Raw genomic sequence first — 6,445 nt, 5'->3', positions numbered from 1 at the left:
ACACACACACACACACACACACACACACATATGACCGGCTTCTTTGCAGTTTCCGCCTACCAAATTCAGTCACAAGGCTTTGGTCAGCCTGAGGCTATCATAGAAGACACTTGCCCAAGGTGCTACACAGTAGGACTGAACCCAGAACCATGTAATTGGGAAGCAAGCTGTGGTCATAACCCTTTACAGGGCTTCTGAGACAACCAGGGACAGGGAGGGAGAAAGGTGTCCCCAAACTGAAGAATTGGCTCAAATACTTACATCAGAAGACTCCTCTCCATCAGAGTCACCCAAGGACCAGGTGAGGTATTAAGTCTACCACCTAAAATAAGCAATACTTATGAGAAAGATGGGATGGTCATGGCTGGAATGCCTTTAATCATAAATCTCCTCAATCAGAGCTGATGCAATGGGGCATAACAGTCACAACAAAGGGAAAAATATTCAATAGGACAAGCTCTGAGTTTGTACTTCATGGAAGAAGGCGTGTTATATTTTATTAAGAGTCAATAGGTTATCTCTGTGTAGTGATAGTCTTCTTTGTTGTTGTTTTTGTGTTTTGTCACTGCTTTTGTGTATACATGACTAGCTACCTAAACAGCATTTACAATATTTACCTATAGAGAAACTAATGGAGAAATTTGCTTGTGTTGACCATATTTAGTGTGTGTGCACGTGCGCGCATGAGTATATGTAAGCACAGCACTAGTGCATGCGTGTGTGGTGTGTGTATATGTGCATTGCTCTGGTTGTGTATGTGTGTGTGTGTGTGCGCAGGTGTGTGAATAGATGTTTTTGTATGTACATTGCTCTGGTTGTGCGCATGTGTGTGTTTGTATGTACATACATTGCTCTGGTTGTAATGTGTGGAGAGGTGAAGGGTGTGTGTGTATTTGTGCATTGGTCTGGTTGTGTGTGGAGGATTAAAAGTGTGCATGAATAAGTGCATGTGCATTGCTCTGGTTGTGTGTGGGTATGTGCTTATGGGTATGTGCGTAGTGTCTGTAGCATAGATATGTTATTTACTGTTTGAAAAATAGCACAATGTCTGTATTATCAAATCAGTATCTTAATATTTAACAGTTCTCATGAAGGTGTAAGATAATAGACACACGGCAAATAATTGATTCAGTGCCTTGCTAGGATTAATTTTGTTTTGTCTTTTGCCAAGAGTCTGTGTTAGAAATTCAACTGTCTTTTCTCTTACGAAATTAGTTTTGTGTCTAAGGAAGGAATTAGTTGTTACTAATGTTTCTAAAGAATATTAGTATTCTTTACGAAATCTAAAGAATTCAGATGAGAGGAAAATAGGAGATAAAGGGTATTAATTTACTTTATCCAGAGTCAGATTAAGATTTTGTAAACCTCCAGGTTACAAATACTGTACAGCCCCACTGTGAAATTTTCAAACAGAAAGAATACTTAAGGAAATATTTAATATACTTTTACTTAGTTAACCACAATTATAATTCAAACATTTGCAGGTTGAGAACATTGTTTTCAATTACCATAAGAGTAAGTCTGTTTAATCTAGAAACAAACATTTTATCTTGGAGAAAATTTCCTCTCAGTCATTGAATATAGATAAATTCAGAGGGTTATTTTGACCTTGTGGAATGAAGTTTATTTAGTCTTACTACAGGGCTGTAGATATCAGAAGCTTTCAGTATTTCATGCTTGTACCTGAATCCATCAAATTGCTCTTCAAAGTGTCTAAAGCAAGCCTATTTTAACCCTTCTAATAACCATCTGCCCAAGATTTCCCTTAGATCTTTGAATCAAACTTCCTGTTTTCAAGTGATCTAAATTAAAACTTTCCATCAAAATGTCTTGTTAATTTATGTTTGAGATGCCATCTTAATAATGACAATAATTTAGTAAAGTTACTTTACTAAATTCTTTATTATTTTTAAAATTAATTGAAACAAAGGTGTTGTATTTCAACAGAATAGAGCTTCAAGAGGTTTAAAAAATAATTTAGAACACTAACACATTGATTCTACATTCACAAATTAAATAATTTTATTCTTAATTTTTGGAGGTCCTCCTGCTGGTAGAGACCTCTGGGTTGTAACACTAAAAGCTCACACTTTAATCCAATACTGGCTTTATCCAAGAATGTTTGTGATCTAAGTGACATGAAATGGACACAATTGAGAATACAAAAAAGATTAAGAACTCGGTTTTCAGTTCATAAATTTGTATGTCTTGTTTGTATGAGGGGAAGTGTTGCATGAATGGAGGATAGAAAAGCATGGAAGGGACAAACATTCTATGGAATGTAAACCTTGCTCTGTGAAACCTAGGATAATGGTGACCTGTAGCTATGTAGTATCAAAGAGTTTAATATTTGTTAGACTTGATTTAAAAAGAAAGAGAATTTAAGTGTCAAAATTTGTATAGCTCTTTGGCAGTAGATCTTAAAAGATATGTCAATCTGGACAGTGATAGATGATGGTTTAGTATTTAAAAAATGCAAAACTATTGATGGGTTCTATTACTTCTCAGCTTTTTGATTTGTCAAGGTTTTGATGAGTTTTGAAAAAGCATCAATTTTCTTCTTGGTGACTGGTTTTGGTGTGTGTTTGACCAAAGACAAACTGAGATAGGCATTTTAAAGATTCGATACAGATGTTGAAGGAAAGACAGTCATCCCTTAAGTGAATGATGAGTTACTACTAACTCATACTTGTTCAATTTTAGGCTCCTTTCTACAAATGATTTTTTGACTATCAGTGTAGATTGCAGATTGCCTCCAAGTGAAGCGTTATCTATGTACCATAGATTTGAGATACCATATATGTCATCTAAATACCACAAGTTTAATTGCCTTGAGGAGTTACAAATCTAGCATTTTTGGTCCTTGAACTGAAGAACTGAAAGTGTTGTTTCACTGACAGCTGAATGCAGTGGAGTCTTTATACTACATTTAGTAATGAACCACACTTTCTAATTATAAATGTTCAACTTCTAACACATTTAGCTGCTGAGATTTTTTACTATCACATTGTTCATGTTGACAATGTTAAATTTTTAAAAATTAAAAAAATTTGATATTTCTACTCTTTTTTTTTTCCCCCTCCCTTCTTCTGACTAATTGTTTCAGTAATTATCTTGTGACTATCTGACACGATGTCATTCTATTCTTTTCTGTTTGTTACGTGTTGGCAAATGCTAACTTTCTCTTTATTTCTGTCTGATATCAGGAATTATTTTCTCAAAAGAAAAAAAAAAAAAGTAAATAAAAGAAAGAAAGAAAAAAAGAAAGAAGAAATGTAAAGATTTTAGAAAACAATTTATTTTTTGTTTTTGTTTTTTTTTGCCTTTTTTCTTTCTTACTCCATTTTTATTTCTCATTCAAAATCTCACTTCATTTTCAACAAGGAATGTTGAGATTGTTCAATTAAATAACCTACCTACTCATTATGCTATTATATAAGTGTCTGAGTGTTCTAGAGAAATCTACTCTAATTCTGCAAAATCCTGTCTCACCAGGTTGACTCTTGAATTACTCCGTTTTACTCACAAACATTAGATTGACTTGGTATAGTCGGAAAGACTCATTGAACATGTAATGCTGTAAGCTCTAACCCATGGTTTCAAAGTGAATTTTTAAAATTATTCCGCACATGCACACACAGACACATGCTCTCTTACACAGAGACATGCTCACACATACACTTACACAACACACACTCACACACACGCACACACATTCACACAACACACACTGTGCACATGCACACACACACACACACACATATGCAGATGTGAGCACATCTGCACTCATGTGCGTGCACACACTCACACATGCATACACACACACAGATACATGCTCTCTTACACACACACATACTCATATACAGAGACATGCTCACACTTACACAACACACACACAGACAACACACACACACACTCACACAACACACACTGTGCACATGCACACACACACACTCACACAACACACACTGTGCACATGCACACACACACACACATGCAGATGTGCTCACATATGTACTCATGTGCACACACACGCTCACACACTCACACATGCATACATACACACATACACATGCTCTCACGCAAACGCACTCACAAAAAACGTGTGTGGTGGGGCATAGCATGATTGATAAAGAAATTAAGAGTATTGCAATCCGTGTGCTTGAGTTTCATTCTCTTCCTATTCCAATACTCTTGTCCAAAGGATCACTATGTGAGAAACTCAGAATAGCAACAGAATGAAGCTTCAGGTTCTAACAGTAAATGTCTGTCTGTATGTCTCTCTTCTCTCTGTAGATGGATGTGTGCACATATGTGTATGTCTCTCTCTCCCTCACTCTCTCTTTCTGTGCACGCATACATGCGTGTGTGTGTGTATGTACACAGACACCTGACACTCTGAAATGAACTAACAGAACGATGGGGAAAATACATTATTTACATTTGACAGATATTTGTCCTCATCTTGTTTGTTGTTAGCACAATGTTTCGGCTGATATATCCTCCAGCCTTCATCAGGTGTCTTGGAGAAATTTCGAACCTGGGTTCTCATTCCTAAGGTATTTTTCGCTATTATTATTATTATTATTATTCAGGTCATTGCCTGGAATCAAACTTGGAATCTTGGGGTTAGTAGCCCACACTCTTAACCACTACGCCATATGCCCATGGGCATACGGCGTAGTGGTTAAGAGCATGCGCTACTAACCCCAAGATTCCGAGTTCGATTCCAGGCAATGACCTGAATAATAATAAAAGTGAAAAATACCTTAGGAATGAGAACCCAGGTTCGAAATTTCCCCAAGACACCTGATGAAAGCTGGAGGGTATATCAGCTGAAACGTTGTGCTAACAACAAACAAGATGAGGACAAATATCTGTGAAATGTAAATAATGTACATGATTCCTCATGTCTTAAATATAGAACTGTATGGGGAAAATACTTTCCAGATGTTTTTAACCATCTTGTTACTATATTCTTTCAAAGTATACTCCAAATGTTTCAATTAGCTTTGAAAATAATGAAGAATTTAGTGAAATAATTTCATCTTTATTAAGCTGGTGTTTCAAACATAGCATGAAATTTTTATGAAAGGTTTTAATTTAAGTCACTTTAAAGCAAGAAGTTTGAATTATAGAACCTGGAACAATCTCAGTCCTCAAGCAGGTCTGGTATCAAAAGTATCAATATTTCATAATATTGATTTCTAACATAGACACAAGACCACAAGTTTTAGTATAGTTGATTAACTGACCCTAATACTTATCTAAACTTTATTATAGCAACTCCAGAAGGATGAAAGGAAAAGTTGCCATCAGTGGGATTTGAACTCAAAACTTAAAGAGCCATATCTAAATACTGCAAGGCATTTCATTTCACCCACTATCTTTTCAGCTAATCCATTAATATTGTTTATTAATTTAATCCTTTAGCATTTAAACTAGCCATAACTGGCCAAAATATTCTACCTGTTTTATTTTCCAACTGGCCAAAATCCAACCGACCAAAATCCAACCTCTCACATTTATCCCACCATGTCATTTTAAAAATAAACAATCTCATCAAAATCTCTGAGCTATGAGATAAGGCATGATTATTTCAAAATAACATGAATAAATAAGCATTACATTTGACAGTAACCTGAATGCTAAATGGTTAAACTGTTTGCTTCTCAATCACTTGGATTCGGGTTCAGTTCCACTGTGTGGCACCTTGAGCAAGTGTCTTCTACTATAGACCCAGGTCAACCAAAACCTTATGTGTAAATTTGATAGATGATAACTGAAAAGGAACCCATCGTGTGTGCGTGTGTGTGTGTGTGCCTTGGCTTGGTGTGATAGGTGTAAATAGATGTCACCATCCTACAAATGGTGTTTTTTGTTTCCAATCTTCTGTGAAAACATGTCTGGTTATGGGTAAATATTACCTTATAGGGAAACAGATGAGAGTTGGAGACAGGAACGACATCTGGCCTTAAAAAGTCTGCCTTGTTAAATTCTGTCTGTCTCATGCAAATATAGAAAAATGGATGTTAAAGACAATGATGCAAGGAAAGTTCTTTATTGTTATTTTTGCATGATTTGTTCCTCATGGCTGTTAAATAGGATGATTACATACAGTTTAAAGTTTTCATGCATGGTTAGCACTTGTGATCCTTTCCTTAAACTAAATGGTTATTCAAGAATTAGAAATAGTATTTATTCCTTGTTAGGCTTAAGTGGGGCAAGTACTTTATTCTGAGTGCACAATCTAGTACTAATTGTAGTATTAAGTTTTTAAACAGGAACTTAGCATCTTTGCCATTGTGTGCCTTTAAACAAAACGAAACATTTTTATATATTTAATGTATTGAAAAAGTTTTGAATTTACAAATGAAATTTTTACAAATCAGTTTTGTCGTTAATTTTATATATATATATATATATATATATATTTTTTTTTTTT

The 6,445-nt window shown here is 35.2% G+C and overlaps 1 protein-coding gene across 3 annotated transcripts in view; it reads left to right on the top strand.

The window, feature by feature from the left end:
• Positions 1-6,445, top strand: part of LOC106880706 (uncharacterized) — a 147,996-nt gene that overhangs the window by 138,962 nt on the left and 2,589 nt on the right. The gene's annotated exons all lie outside the window — the stretch shown is intronic.

This window comes from Octopus bimaculoides, chromosome 7 (assembly GCF_001194135.2).
Source record: "Octopus bimaculoides isolate UCB-OBI-ISO-001 chromosome 7, ASM119413v2, whole genome shotgun sequence".
Taxonomy (NCBI): Eukaryota; Metazoa; Mollusca; class Cephalopoda; order Octopoda; family Octopodidae; genus Octopus; species Octopus bimaculoides.
The sequence above is the reverse complement of the archived record's forward strand: the minus strand, read 5'-3'. Positions and strand labels throughout refer to the sequence as shown.